Source organism: Bufo bufo, unplaced genomic scaffold, assembly GCF_905171765.1.
Source record: "Bufo bufo unplaced genomic scaffold, aBufBuf1.1, whole genome shotgun sequence".
Lineage (NCBI taxonomy): Eukaryota > Metazoa > Chordata > Amphibia > Anura > Bufonidae > Bufo > Bufo bufo.
Window position 1 is genome coordinate 1 of NW_024400378.1, and position 15,662 is coordinate 15,662.

Below are 15,662 nucleotides of genomic sequence, written 5' to 3' on the forward strand. Positions count from 1 at the left end.
TGCTGGCCTGGAGGGTGTTTTCCCAACTCGAATCAGCCCAACACTTTCCCTGTTGTATTCCATTCTGCTTGAACAGTGAAGTGCTGAATCAATGTTTGGCAAACTTTTAGGAAGAAAAACACAGAATGCTCCATTCTTGGCCTACCCTTTCAACTTCACTTTTTCATAGCTTTTTCTATGGACTTGAATTTGGATCTCACAGGAGAGCACATCTTCTACCCTGGCTGTCTAGTGGCTAGTAACCAACACGCTCACTGCCATGGCCCAGGTTAGGTACCCCATTCAGAGACACCTTGCTTGTAATTTTCTCAGACTCTTAAACGTTTTAGATCTTTAACTGCTCCTCGGCATTACGCTGTACGTTTCAACAAAGGGATGGACTTGTGGCACATCCGTACCAACCTTACCTTAGTTCCCGCAGCTTGTAGTTGATTCTAAGCCTTGGTGAAGGATTTTGAGGAAAAATGTTATCCTTTTTCCAACCGCTTAGTGGACGATGGCTTTCAGCTGATGGCATTCAGACACTCCATTTGCTTCTCTTCTCAGGTGTTATTTGTGACAACCCTTCCCTGGTGGTCTAGTGGCTAGGATTCGGCGCTCTCACCGCCGCGGCCCTGGGTTCGATTCCCGGTCAGGGAAAAGCGCATCTTTATTTGCTTAGTCGTTTTGAAGTGCCAACTTTGAAATCTTCACCTGTTGATACTGCTTCACTGACGTCAACATTCACTTTAAGGAACTGTAATGAAACTGCTGTGAGAGTCACATAAAATGGCCTTGTAAATATAAATGCCTATGTAGGTCTTTGCAATTGTTTCTGCCATTTTGCTGGCCTGGAGGGTGTTTTCCCAACTCGAAATCAGCCCAACACTTTCCCTGTTGTATTCCATTCTGCTTGAACAGTGAAGTGCTGAATCAATGTTTGGCAAACTTTTAGGAAGAAAAACACAGAATGCTCCATTCTTGGCCTACCCTTTCAACTTCACTTTTTCATAGCTTTTTCTATGGACTTGAATTTGGATCTCACAGGAGAGCACATCTTCTACCCTGGCTGTCTAGTGGCTAGTAACCAACACGCTCACTGCCATGGCCCAGGTTAGGTACCCCATTCAGAGACACCTTGCTTGTAATTTTCTCAGACTCTTAAACGTTTTAGATCTTTAACTGCTCCTCGGCATTACGCTGTACGTTTCAACAAAGGGATGGACTTGTGGCACATCCGTACCAACCTTACCTTAGTTCCCGCAGCTTGTAGTTGATTCTAAGCCTTGGTGAAGGATTTTGAGGAAAAATGTTATCCTTTTCCAACCGCTTAGTGGACGATGGCTTTCAGCTGATGGCATTCAGACACTCCATTTGCTTCTCTTCTCAGGTGTTATTTGTGACAACCCTTCCCTGGTGGTCTAGTGGCTAGGATTCGGCGCTCTCACCGCCGCGGCCCGGGTTCGATTCCCGGTCAGGGAAAAGCGCATCTTTATTTGCTTACTCGTTTTGAAGTGCCAACTTTGAAATCTTCACCTGTTGATACTGCTTCACTGACGTCAACATTCACTTTAAGGAACTGTAATGAAACTGCTGTGAGAGTCACATAAAATGGCCTTGTAAATATAAATGCCTATGTAGCTCTTTGCAATTGTTTCTGCCATTTTGCTGGCCTGGAGGGTGTTTTCCCAACTCGAAATCAGCCCAACACTTTCCCTGTTGTATTCCATTCTGCTTGAACAGTGAAGTGCTGAATCAATGTTTGGCAAACTTTTAGGAAGAAAAACACAGAATGCTCCATTCTTGGCCTACCCTTTCAACTTCACTTTTTCATAGCTTTTTCTATGGACTTGAATTTGGATCTCACAGGAGAGCACATCTTCTACCCTGGCTGTCTAGTGGCTAGTAACCAACACGCTCACTGCCATGGCCTAGGTTAGGTACCCATTCAGAGACACCTTGCTTGTAATTTTCTCAGACTCTTAAACGTTTTAGATCTTTAACTGCTCCTCGGCATTACGCTGTACATTTCAACAAAGAGATGGACTTGTGGCACATCCGTACCAACCTTACCTTAGTTCCCGCAGCTTGTAGTTGATTCTAAGCCTTGGTGAAGGATTTTGAGGAAAAATGTTGTCCTTTTTCCAACCGCTTAGTGGACGATGGCTTTCAGCTGATGGCATTCAGACACTCCATTTGCTTCTCTTCTCAGGTGTTATTTGTGACAACCCTTCCCTGGTGGTCTAGTGGCTAGGATTCGGCGCTCTGGTCAGGGAAAAGCGCATCTTTATTTGCTTACTCGTTTTGAAGTGCCAACTTTGAAATCTTCACCTGTTGATACTGCTTCACTGACGTCAACATTCACTTTAAGGAACTGTAATGAAACTGCTGTGAGAGTCACATAAAATGGCCTTGTAAATATAAATGCCTATGTAGGTCTTTGCAATTGTTTCTGCCATTTTGCTGGCCTGGAGGGTGTTTTCCCAACTCGAAATCAGCCCAACACTTTCCCTGTTGTATTCCATTCTGCTTGAACAGTGAAGTGCTGAATCAATGTTTGGCAAACTTTTAGGAAGAAAAACACAGAATGCTCCATTCTTGGCCTACCCTTTCAACTTCACTTTTTCATAGCTTTTTCTATGGACTTGAATTTGGATCTCACAGGAGAGCACATCTTCTACCCTGGCTGTCTAGTGGCTAGTAACCAACACGCTCACTGCCATGGCCCAGGTTAGGTACCCCATTCAGAGACACCTTGCTTGTAATTTTCTCAGACTCTTAAACGTTTTAGATCTTTAACTGCTCCTCGGCATTACGCTGTACGTTTCAACAAAGGGATGGACTTGTGGCACATCCGTACCAATCTTACCTTAGTTCCCGCAGCTTGTAGTTGATTCTAAGCCTTGGTGAAGGATTTTGAGGAAAAATGTTATCCTTTTTCCAACCGCTTAGTGGACGATGGCTTTCAGCTGATGGCATTCAGACACTCCATTTGCTTCTCTTCTCAGGTGTTATTTGTGACAACCCTTCCCTGGTGGTCTAGTGGCTAGGATTCGGCGCTCTCACCGCCGCGGCCCGGGTTCGATTCCCGGTCAGGGAAAAGCACATATTTATTTGCTTACTCGTTTTGAAGTGCCAACTTTGAAATCTTCACCTGTTGATACTGCTTCACTGACGTCAACATTCACTTTAACCACCTCAGCCCCCAGTGCTTAAACACCCTGAAAGACCAGGCCACTTTTTACACTTCTGACCTACACTACTTTCACCGTTTATTGCTCGGTCATGCAACTTACCACCCAAATGAATTTTACCTCCTTTTCTTCTCACTAATAGAGCTTTCATTTGGTGGTATTTCATTGCTGCTGACATTTTTACTTTTTTTGTTATTAATCGAAATTTAACGATTTTTTTTGCAAAAAAATGACATTTTTCACTTTCAGTTGTAAAATTTTGCAAAAAAAACGACATCCATATAGAAATTTTGCTCTAAATTTATAGTTCTACATGTCTTTGATAAAAAAAAAATGTTTGGGTAAAAAAAAAATGGTTTGGGTAAAAGTTATAGCGTTTACAAACTATGGTACAAAAATGTGAATTTCCGCTTTTTGAAGCAGCTCTGACTTTCTGAGCACCTGTCATGTTTCCTGAGGTTCTACAATGCCCAGACAGTACAAACACCCCACAAATGACCCCATTTCTGAAAGTACACACCCTAAGGTATTCGCTGATGGGCATAGTGAGTTCATAGAACTTTTTATTTTTTGTCACAAGTTAGCGGAAAATGATGATTTTTTTTTTTTTTTTTTTTTTTCCTTACAAAGTCTCATATTCCACTAACTTGTGACAAAAAATAAAAAGTTCTATGAACTCACTATGCCCATCAGCGAATACCTTGGGGTCTCTTCTTTCCAAAATGGGGTCACTTGTGGGGTAGTTATACTGCCCTGGCATTCTAGGGGCCCAAATGTGTGGTAAGGAGTTTGAAATCAAATTCTGTAAAAAATGACCTGTGAAATCCGAAAGGTGCTCTTTGGAATATGGGCCCCTTTGCCCACCTAGGCTGCAAAAAAGTGTCACACATCTGGTATCTCCGTACTCAGGAGAAGGTGGGGAATGTGTTTTGGGGTGTCATTTTATATATACCCATGCTGGGTGAGAGAAATATCTTGGCAAAAGACAACTTTTCCCATTTTTTTATACAAAGTTGTCATTTGACCAAGATATTTATCTCACCCAGCATGGGTATATGTAAAAAGACACCCCAAAACACATTCCTCAACTTCTCCTGAGTACGGGGATACCAGATGTGTGACACTTTTTTGCAGCCTAGGTGGGCAAAGGGGCCCATATTCCAAAGAGCACCTTTCGGATTTCACTCCTCATTTTTTCCTGAATTTGATTTCAAACTCCTTACCACACATTTGGGCCCCTAGAATACCAGGGCAGTATAACTACCCCACAAGTGACCCCATTTTGGAAAGAAGACACCCCAAGGTATTCCGTGAGGGGCATGGCGAGTTCCTAGAATTTTTTATTTTTTGTCACAAGTTAGTGGAAAATGATGATTTTTTTTTTTTTTTTTTTTTTTTCATACAAAGTCTCATATTCCACAAACTTGTGACAAAAAATAAAAACTTCCATGAACTCACTATGCCCATCAGCGAATACCTTGGGGTCTCTTCTTTCCAAAATGGGGTCACTTGTGGGGTAGTTATACTGCCCTGGCATTCTAGGGGCCCAAATGTGTGGTAAGTAGGTAAATGACCTGTGAAATCCGAAAGGTGCTCTTTGGAATGTGGGCCCCTTTGCCCACCTAGGCTGCAAAAAAGTGTCACACATCTGGTATCTCTGTATTCAGGAGAAGTTGAGGAATGTGTTTTGGGGTGTCTTTTTACATATACCCATGCTGGGTGAGATAAATATCTTGGTCAAATGCCAACTTTGTATAAAAAAATGGGAAAAGTTGTCTTTTGCCAAGATATTTCTCTCACCCAGCATGGGTATATGTAAAATGACACCCCAAAACACATTCCCCAACTTCTCCCGATTACGGAGATACCAGATGTGTGACACTTTTTTGCAGCCGAGGTGGGCAAAGGGGCCCATATTCAAAAGAGCACCTTTCGGATTTCACAGGTCATTTTTTACAGAATTTGATTTCAAACTCCTTACCACACATTTGGGCCCCTAGAATGCCAGGGCAGTATAACTACCCCACAAGTGACCCCATTTTGGAAAGAAGAGACCCCAAGGTATTCGCTGATGGGCAAAGTGAGTTCATGGAAGTTTTTATTTTTTGTCACAAGTTAGTGGAATATGAGACTTTGTATGAAAAAAAAAAAAAAAAAAAAATAAGCATTTTCCACTAACTTGTGACAAAAAATAAAAAATTCTAGGAACTCGCCATGCCCCTCACGGAATACCTTGGGGTGTCTTCTTTCCAAAATGGGGTCACTTGTGGGGTAGTTATACTGCCCTGGCATTTTCCAGGGGCCCTAATGTGTGGTATGTAGGTAAATGACCTGTGAAATCCTAAAGGTGCTCTTTGGAATATGGGCCCCTTTGCCCACCTAGGCTGCAAAAAAGTGTCACACATGTGGTATCGCCGTATTCAGGAGAAGTTGGGGAATGTGTTTTGGGGTGTCATTTTACATATACCCATGCTGGGTGAGAGAAATATCTTGGCAAAAGACAACTTTTCCCATTTTTTTATACAAAGTTGGCATTTGACCAAGATATTTCTCTCACCCAGCATGGGTATATGTAAAATGACACCCCAAAACACATTCCCCAACTTCTCCTGAGTACGGCGATACCAGATGTGTGACACTTTTTTGCAGCCTAGATGCGCAAAGGTGCCCAAATTCCTTTTAGGAGGGCATTTTTAGACATTTGGATACCAGACTTCTTCTCACGCTTTGGGGCCCCTAGAATGCCAGGGCAGTATAAATACCCCACATGTGACCCCATTTTGGAAAGAAGACACCCCAAGGTATTCAATGAGGGGCATGGCGAGTTCATAGAAATTTTTTTTTTTTGGCACAAGTTAGCGGAAATTGATATTTTTAATTTTTTTCTCACAAAGTCTCCCGTTCCGCTAACTTGGGACAAAAATTTCAATCTTTCATGGACTCAATATGCCCCTCACGGAATACCTGGGGGTGTCTTCTTTCCGAAATGGGGTCACATGTGGGGTATTTATACTGCCCTGGCATTCTAGGGGCCCTAAAGCGTGAGAAGAAGTCTGGAATATAAATGTCTAAAAATTTTACGCATTTGGATTCCGTGAGGGGTATGGTGAGTTCATGTGAGATTTTATTTTTTGACACAAGTTAGTGGAATATGAGACTTTGTAAGAAAAAAAAATAAAAATTCCGCTAACTTGGGCCAAAAAAATATCTGAATGGAGCCTTACAGGGGGGTGATCAATGACAGGGGGGTGATCAATGACAGGGGGGTGATCAATGACAGGGGGGTGATCAATGACAGGGGGGTGATCAATGACAGGGGGGTGATCAATGACAGGGGGGTGATCAGGGAGTCTATATGGGGTGATAACCACAGTCATTGATCACGCCCCTGTAAGGCTTCATTCAGACGTCCGGATGCGTTTTGCGGATCCGATCCATCTATCAGTGCATCCGTAAAAATCATGCGGACATCTGAATGGAGCTTTACAGGGGGGTAATCAATGACAGGGGGGTGATCAATGACAGGGGGGTGATCAGGGAGTCTATATGGGGTGATCACCACAGTCATTGATCATGCCCCTGTAAGGCTTCATTCAGACGTCCGGATGCGTTTTGCGGATCGGATCCATCTATCAGTGCATCCGTAAAAATCATGCGGACATCTGAATGGAGCTTTACAGGGGGGTAATCAATGACAGGGGGGTGATCACCACAGTCATTGATCATGCCCCTGTAAGGCTTCATTCAGACGACCGGATGCGTTTTGCGGATCCGATCCATGTATCAGTGCATCCGTAAAAATCATGCGGACATCTGAATGGAGCTTTACAGGGGGGTGATCAGGGAGTCTATATGGGGTGATCACCACAGTCATTGATCATGCCCCTGTAAGGCTTCATTCAGGACGTCCGGATGCGTTTTGCGGATCCGATCCATCTATCAGTGCATCCGTAAAAATCATGCGGACATCTGAATGGAGCTTTACAGGGGGGTAATCAATGACAGGGGGGTAATCAATGACAGGGGGGGTGATCAGGGAGTCTATATGGGGTGATCACCACAGTCATTGATCATGCCCCTGTAAGGCTTCATTCAGACGTCCGGATGCGTTTTGCGGATCGGATCCATCTATCAGTGCATCCGTAAAAATCATGCGGACATCTGAATGGAGCTTTACAGGGGGGTAATCAATGACAGGGGGGTGATCAATGACAGGGGGTGATGAGGGAGTCTATATGGGGTGATCACCACAGTCATTGATCATGCCCCTGTAAGGCTTCATTCAGACGACCGGATGCGTTTTGCGGATCCGATCCATGTATCAGTGCATCCGTAAAAATCATGCGGACGTCTGAATGGAGCTTTACAGGGGGGTGATCAATGACAGGGGTGTAATCAATGACAGGGGGGTGATCAGGGAGTCTATATGGGGTGATCACCACAGTCATTGATCACGCCCCTGTAAGGCTTCATTCAGACGTCCGGATGCGTTTTGCGGATCCGATCCATCTATCAGTGGATCCGTAAAAATCATGCGGACGTCTGAATGGAGCTTTACAGGGGGGTGAATCAATGACAGGGGGGTAATCAATGACAGGGGGGTGATCAGGGAGTCTATATGGGGTGATCAGGGGTGATCAGCTAATAAGGGGTTAATAAGTGACGGGGGGGGGGGGTTGTAGTGTAGTGTAGTGGTGCTTGGTGCTACTTTACTGAGCTACCTGTGTCCTCTGGTGGTCGATCCAAACAAAGGGGACCACCAGAGGACCAGGTAGCAGGTATATTAGACGCTGTTATCAAAACAGCGTCTAATATACCTGTTAGGGGTTAAAAAAAACACATCTCCAGCCTGCCAGCGAACGATCGCCGCTGGCAGGCTGGAGATCAACTCTCTTACCTTCCGTTCCTGTGAGCGCGCGCGCCTGTGTGCGCGCGTTCACAGGAAATCTCGGCTCACGCGAGATGACGCCTATTGGCGTTAGTGTGACCTGGGAGCGCCGCAGAAATGACGCCTTTCGGCGTTAGCGTGGCGGGAAGTGGTTAAGGAACTGTAATGAAACTGCTGTGAGAGTCACATAAAATGGCCTTGTAAATATAAATGCCTATGTAGGTCTTTGCAATTGTTTCTGCCATTTTGCTGGCCTGGAGGGTGTTTTCCCAACTCGAAATCAGCCCAACACTTTCCCTGTTGTATTCCATTCTGCTTGAACAGTGAAGTGCTGAATCAATGTTTGGCAAACTTTTAGGAAGAAAAACACAGAATGCTCCATTCTTGGCCTACCCTTTCAACTTCACTTTTTCATAGCTTTTTCTATGGACTTGAATTTGGATCTCACAGGAGAGCACATCTTCTACCCTGGCTGTCTAGTGGCTAGTAACCAACACGCTCACTGCCATGGCCCAGGTTAGGTACCCCATTCAGAGACACCTTGCTTGTAATTTTCTCAGACTCTTAAACGTTTTAGATCTTTAACTGCTCCTCGGCATTACGCTGTACATTTCAACAAAGGGATGGACTTGTGGCACATCCGTACCAACCTTACCTTAGTTCCCGCAGCTTGTAGTTGATTCTAAGCCTTGGTGAAGGATTTTGAGGAAAAATTTTATCCTTTTTCCAACCGCTTAGTGGACGATGGCTTTCAGCTGATGGCATTCAGACACTCCATTTGCTTCTCTTCTCAGGTGTTATTTGTGACAACCCTTCCCTGGTGGTCTAGTGGCTAGGATTCGGCGCTCTCACTGCCGCGGCCCGGGTTCGATTCCCGGTCAGGGAAAAGCGCATCTTTATTTGCTTACTCGTTTTGAAGTGCCAACTTTGAAATCTTCACCTGTTGATACTGCTTCACTGACGTCAACATTCACTTTAAGGAACTGTAATGAAACTGCTGTGAGAGTCACATAAAATGGCCTTGTAAATATAAATGCCTATGTAGGTCTTTGCAATTGTTTCTGCCATTTTGCTGGCCTGGAGGGTGTTTTCCCAACTCGAAATCAGCCCAACACTTTCCCTGTTGTATTCCATTCTGCTTGAACAGTGAAGTGCTGAATCAATGTTTGGCAAACTTTTAGGAAGAAAAACACAGAATGCTCCATTCTTGGCCTACCCTTTCAACTTCACTTTTTCATAGCTTTTTCTATGGACTTGAATTTGGATCTCACAGGAGAGCACATCTTCTACCCTGGCTGTCTAGTGGCTAGTAACCAACACGCTCACTGCCATGGCCCAGGTTAGGTACCCCATTCAGAGACACCTTGCTTGTAATTTTCTCAGACTCTTAAACGTTTTAGATCTTTAACTGCTCCTCGGCATTACGCTGTACATTTCAACAAAGGGATGGACTTGTGGCACATCCGTACCAACCTTACCTTAGTTCCCGCAGCTTGTAGTTGATTCTAAGCCTTGGTGAAGGATTTTGAGGAAAAATGTTGTCCTTTTTCCAACCGCTTAGTGGACGATGGCTTTCAGCTGATGGCATTCAGACACTCCATTTGCTTCTCTTCTCAGGTGTTATTTGTGACAACCCTTCCCTGGTGGTCTAGTGGCTAGGATTCGGCGCTCTCACCGCCGCGGCCCGGGTTCGATTCCCGGTCAGGGAAAAGCGCTTCTTTATTTGCTTACTCGTTTTGAAGTGCCAACTTTGAAATCTTCACTTGTTGATACTGCTTCACTGACGTCAACATTCACTTTAAGGAACTGTAATGAAACTGCTGTGAGAGTCACATAAAATGGCCTTGTAAATATAAATGCCTATGTAGGTCTTTGCAATTGTTTCTGCCATTTTGCTGGCCTGGAGGGTGTTTTCCCAACTCGAAATCAGCCCAACACTTTCCCTGTTATATTCCATTCTGCTTGAACAGTGATGTGCTGAATCAATGTTTGACAAACTTTTAGGAAGAAAAACACAGAATGCTCCATTCTTGGCCTACCCTTTCAACTTCACATTTTCATAGCTTTTTCTATGGACTTGAATTTGGATCTCACAGGAGAGCACATCTTCTACCCTGGCTGTCTAGTGGCTAGTAACCAACATGCTCACTGCCATGGCCCAGGTTAGGTACCCCATTCAGAGACACCTTGCTTGTAATTTTCTCAGACTCTTAAACGTTTTAGATCTTTAACTGCTCCTCGGCATTACGCTGTACATTTCAACAAAGGGATGGACTTGTGGCACATCCGTACCAACCTTACCTTAGTTCCCGCAGCTTGTAGTTGATTCTAAGCCTTGGTGAAAGATTTTGAGGAAAAATGTTGTCCTTTTTCCAACCGCTTAGTGGACGATGGCTTTCAGCTGATGGCATTCAGACACTCCATTTGCTTCTCTTCTCAGGTGTTATTTGTGACAACCCTTCCCTGGTGGTCTAGTGGCTAGGATTCGGCGCTCTGGTCAGGGAAAAGCGCATCTTTATTTGCTTACTCGTTTTGAAGTGCCAACTTTGAAATCTTCACCTGTTGATACTGCTTCACTGACGTCAACATTCACTTTAAGGAACTGTAATGAAACTGCTGTGAGAGTCACATAAAATGGCCTTGTAAATATAAATGCCTATGTAGGTCTTTGCAATTGTTTCTGCCATTTTGCTGGCCTGGAGGGTGTTTTCCCAACTCGAAATCAGCCCAACACTTTCCCTGTTATATTCCATTCTGCTTGAACAGTGAAGTGCTGAATCAATGTTTGACAAACTTTTAGGAAGAAAAACACAGAATGCTGCATTCTTGGCCTACCCTTTCAACTTCACATTTTCATAGCTTTTTCTATGGACTTGAATTTGGATCTCACAGGAGAGCACATCTTCTACCCTGGCTGTCTAGTGGCTAGTAACCAACACGCTCACTGCCATGGCCCAGGTTAGGTACCCCATTCAGAGACACCTTGCTTGTAATTTTCTCAGACTCTTAAACGTTTTAGATCTTTAACTGCTCCTCGGCATTACGCTGTACATTTCAACAAAGGGATGGACTTGTGGCACATCCGTACCAACCTTACCTTAGTTCCCGCAGCTTGTAGTTGATTCTAAGCCTTGGTGAAGGATTTTGAGGAAAAATGTTATCCTTTTTCCAACCGCTTAGTGGACGATGGCTTTCAGCTGATGGCATTCAGACACTTTATTTGCTTCTCTTCTCAGGTGTTATTTGTGACAACCCTTCCCTGGTGGTCTAGTGGCTAGGATTCGGCGCTCTCACCGCCACTGCCTGGGTTCGATTCCCGGTCAGGGAAAAGCACATATTTATTTGCTTACTCGTTTTGAAGTGCCAACTTTGAAATCTTCACCTGTTGATACTGCTTCACTGACGTCAACATTCACTTTAAGGAACTGTAATGAAACTGTTGTGAGAGTCACATAAAATGGCCTTGTAAATATAAATGCCTATGTAGGTCTTTGCAATTGTTTCTGCCATTTTGCTGGCCTGGAGGGTGTTTTCCCAACTCGAAATCAGCCCAACACTTTCCCTGTTGTATTCCATTCTGCTTGAACAGTGAAGTGCTGAATCAATGTTTGGCAAACTTTTAGGAAGAAAAACACAGAATGCTCCATTCTTGGCCTACCCTTTCAACTTCACTTTTTCATAGCTTTTTCTATGGACTTGAATTTGGATCTCACAGGAGAGCACATCTTCTACCCTGGCTGTCTAGTGGCTAGTAACCAACACGCTCACTGCCATGGCCCAGGTTAGGTACCCCATTCAGAGACACCTTGCTTGTAATTTTCTCAGACTCTTAAACGTTTTAGATCTTTAACTGCTCCTCGGCATTACGCTGTACATTTCAACAAAGGGATGGACTTGTGGCACATCCGTACCAACCTTACCTTAGTTCCCGCAGCTTGTAGTTGATTCTAAGCCTTGGTGAAGGATTTTGAGGAAAAATTGTATCCTTTTTCCAACCGCTTAGTGGACGATGGCTTTCAGCTGATGGCATTCAGACACTCCATTTGCTTCTCTTCTCAGGTGTTATTTGTGACAACCCTTCCCTGGTGGTCTAGTGGCTAGGATTCGGCGCTCTCACTGCCGCGGCCTGGGTTCGATTCCCGGTCAGGGAAAAGCGCATCTTTATTTGCTTAGTCGTTTTGAAGTGCCAACTTTGAAATCTTCACCTGTTGATACTGCTTCACTGACGTCAACATTCACTTTAAGGAACTGTAATGAAACTGCTGTGAGAGTCACATAAAATGGCCTTGTAAATATAAATGCCTATGTAGGTCTTTGCAATTGTTTCTGCCATTTTGCTGGCCTGGAGGGTGTTTTCCCAACTCGAAATCAGCCCAACACTTTCCCTGTTGTATTCCATTCTGCTTGAACAGTGAAGTGCTGAATCAATGTTTGGCAAACTTTTAGGAAGAAAAACACAGAATGCTCCATTCTTGGCCTACCCTTTCAACTTCACTTTTTCATAGCTTTTTCTATGGACTTGAATTTGGATCTCACAGGAGAGCACATCTTCTACCCTGGCTGTCTAGTGGCTAGTAACCAACACGCTCACTGCCATGGCCCAGGTTAGGTATCCCATTCAGAGACACCTTGCTTGTAAATTTTCTCAGACTCTTAAACGTTTTAGATCTTTAACTGCTCCTCGGCATTACGCTGTACATTTCAACAAAGGGATGGACTTGTGGCACATCCGTACCAACCTTACCTTAGTTCCCGCAGCTTGTAGTTGATTCTAAGCCTTGGTGAAGGATTTTGAGGAAAAATGTTATCCTTTTTCCAACCGCTTAGTGGACGATGGCTTTCAGCTGATGGCATTCAGACACTCCATTTGCTTCTCTTCTCAGGTGTTATTTGTGACAACCCTTCCCTGGTGGTCTAGTGGCTAGGATTCGGCGCTCTCACCGCCGCGGCCCGGGTTCGATTCCCGGTCAGGGAAAAGCGCTTCTTTATTTGCTTACTCGTTTTGAAGTGCCAACTTTGAAATCTTCACCTGTTGATACTGCTTCACTGACGTCAACATTCACTTTAAGGAACTGTAATGAAACTGCTGTGAGAGTCACATAAAATGGCCTTGTAAATATAAATGCCTATGTAGGTCTTTGCAATTGTTTCTGCCATTTTGCTGGCCTGGAGGGTGTTTTCCCAACTCGAAATCAGCCCAACACTTTCCCTGTTGTATTCCATTCTGCTTGAACAGTGAAGTGCTGAATCAATGTTTGGCAAACTTTTAGGAAGAAAAACACAGAATGCTCCATTCTTGGCCTACCCTTTCAACTTCACTTTTTCATAGCTTTTTCTATGGACTTGAATTTGGATCTCACAGGAGAGCACATCTTCTACCCTGGCTGTCTAGTGGCTAGTAACCAACACGCTCACTGCCATGGCCTAGGTTAGGTACCCCATTCAGAGACACCTTGCTTGTAATTTTCTCAGACTCTTAAACGTTTTAGATCTTTAACTGCTCCTCGGCATTACGCTGTACATTTCAACAAAGAGATGGACTTGTGGCACATCCGTACCAACCTTACCTTAGTTCCCGCAGCTTGTAGTTGATTCTAAGCCTTGGTGAAGGATTTTGAGGAAAAATGTTGTCCTTTTTCCAACCGCTTAGTGGACGATGGCTTTCAGCTGATGGCATTCAGACACTCCATTTGCTTCTCTTCTCAGGTGTTATTTGTGACAACCCTTCCCTGGTGGTCTAGTGGCTAGGATTCGGCGCTCTGGTCAGGGAAAAGCGCATCTTTATTTGCTTACTCGTTTTGAAGTGCCAACTTTGAAATCTTCACCTGTTGATACTGCTTCACTGACGTCAACATTCACTTTAAGGAACTGTAATGAAACTGCTGTGAGAGTCACATAAAATGGCCTTGTAAATATAAATGCCTATGTAGGTCTTTGCAATTGTTTCTGCCATTTTGCTGGCCTGGAGGGTGTTTTCCCAACTCGAAATCAGTCCAACACTTTCCCTGTTATATTCCATTCTGCTTGAACAGTGAAGTGCTGAATCAATGTTTGACAAACTTTTAGGAAGAAAAACACAGAATGCTGCATTCTTGGCCTACCCTTTCAACTTCACATTTTCATAGCTTTTTCTATGGACTTGAATTTGGATCTCACAGGAGAGCACATCTTCTACCCTGGCTGTCTAGTGGCTAGTAACCAACACGCTCACTGCCATGGCCCAGGTTAGGTACCCCATTCAGAGACACCTTGCTTGTAATTTTCTCAGACTCTTAAACGTTTTAGATCTTTAACTGCTCCTCGGCATTACGCTGTACATTTCAACAAAGGGATGGACTTGTGGCACATCCGTACCAACCTTACCTTAGTTCCCGCAGCTTGTAGTTGATTCTAAGCCTTGGTGAAGGATTTTGAGGAAAAATGTTATCCTTTTTCCAACCGCTTAGTGGACGATGGCTTTCAGCTGATGGCATTCAGACACTTTATTTGCTTCTCTTCTCAGGTGTTATTTGTGACAACCCTTCCCTGGTGGTCTAGTGGCTAGGATTCGGCGCTCTCACCGCCACTGCCCGGGTTCGATTCCCGGTCAGGGAAAAGCACATATTTATTTGCTTACTCGTTTTGAAGTGCCAACTTTGAAATCTTCACCTGTTGATACTGCTTCACTGACGTCAACATTCACTTTAACCACCTCAGCCCCCAGTGCTTAAACACCCTGAAAGACCAGGCCACTTTTTACACTTCTGACCTACCCTACTTTCACCGTTTATTGCTCGGTCATGCAACTTACCACTAAATGAATTTTACCTCCTTTTCTTCTCACTAATAGAGCTTTCATTTGGTGGTATTTCATTGCTGCTGACATTTTTACTTTTTTTGTTATTAATCGAAATTTAACGATTTTTTTGCAAAAAAATGACATTTTTCACTTTCAGTTGTAAAATTTTGCAAAAAAAACGACATCCATATAGAAATTTTGCTCTAAATTTATAGTTCTACATGTCTTTGATAAAAAAAAAATTTTTGGGTAAAAAAAAAATGGTTTGGGTAAAAGTTATAGCGTTTACAAACTATGGTACAAAAATGTGAATTTCCGCTTTTTGAAGCAGCTCTGACTTTCTGAGCACCTGTCATGTTTCCTGAGGTTCTACAATGCCCAGACAGTACAAACACCCCACAAATGACCCCATTTCTGAAAGTACACACCCTAAGGTATTCGCTGATGGGCATAGTGAGTTCATAGAACTTTTTATTTTTTGTCACAAGTTAGCGGAAAATGATGATTTTTTTTTTTTTTTTTTTTTTTCCTTACAAAGTCTCATATTCCACTAACTTGTGACAAAAAATAAAAAGTTCTATGAACTCACTATGCCCATCAGCGAATACCTTGGGGTCTCTTCTTTCCAAAATGGGGTCACTTGTGGGGTAGTTATACTGCCCTGGCATTCTAGGGGCCCAAATGTGTGGTAAGGAGTTTGAAATCAAATTCTGTAAAAAATGACCTGTGAAATCCGAAAGGTGCTCTTTGGAATATGGGCCCCTTTGCCCACCTAGGCTGCAAAAAAGTGTCACACATCTGGTATCTCCGTACTCAGGAGAAG

The 15,662-nt window shown here is 43.7% G+C and overlaps 9 non-coding genes across 9 annotated transcripts; all 9 read left to right on the forward strand.

Moving 5' to 3' along the window:
* Positions 1-566: 566 nt before the first annotated feature.
* Positions 567-639, forward strand: TRNAE-CUC. The gene has a single exon. It is a non-coding gene; the product is annotated as a tRNA-Glu (tRNA).
* A 750-nt stretch (positions 640-1,389) lies between these two features.
* Positions 1,390-1,461, forward strand: TRNAE-CUC. Its single transcript has one exon. It is a non-coding gene; the product is annotated as a tRNA-Glu (tRNA).
* A 1,546-nt stretch (positions 1,462-3,007) lies between these two features.
* TRNAE-CUC lies at positions 3,008-3,079 on the forward strand. The gene has a single exon. It is a non-coding gene; the product is annotated as a tRNA-Glu (tRNA).
* Positions 3,080-8,875: 5,796 nt separating this feature from the next.
* TRNAE-CUC lies at positions 8,876-8,947 on the forward strand. The gene has a single exon. It is a non-coding gene; the product is annotated as a tRNA-Glu (tRNA).
* A 751-nt stretch (positions 8,948-9,698) lies between these two features.
* Positions 9,699-9,770, forward strand: TRNAE-CUC. The gene has a single exon. It is a non-coding gene; the product is annotated as a tRNA-Glu (tRNA).
* A 1,547-nt stretch (positions 9,771-11,317) lies between these two features.
* Positions 11,318-11,389, forward strand: TRNAE-CUC. The gene has a single exon. It is a non-coding gene; the product is annotated as a tRNA-Glu (tRNA).
* A 751-nt stretch (positions 11,390-12,140) lies between these two features.
* On the forward strand, positions 12,141-12,212 carry TRNAE-CUC. Its single transcript has one exon. It is a non-coding gene; the product is annotated as a tRNA-Glu (tRNA).
* Positions 12,213-12,964: 752 nt separating this feature from the next.
* TRNAE-CUC lies at positions 12,965-13,036 on the forward strand. Its single transcript has one exon. It is a non-coding gene; the product is annotated as a tRNA-Glu (tRNA).
* A 1,547-nt stretch (positions 13,037-14,583) lies between these two features.
* Positions 14,584-14,655, forward strand: TRNAE-CUC. The gene has a single exon. It is a non-coding gene; the product is annotated as a tRNA-Glu (tRNA).
* Positions 14,656-15,662: the final 1,007 nt, after the last annotated feature.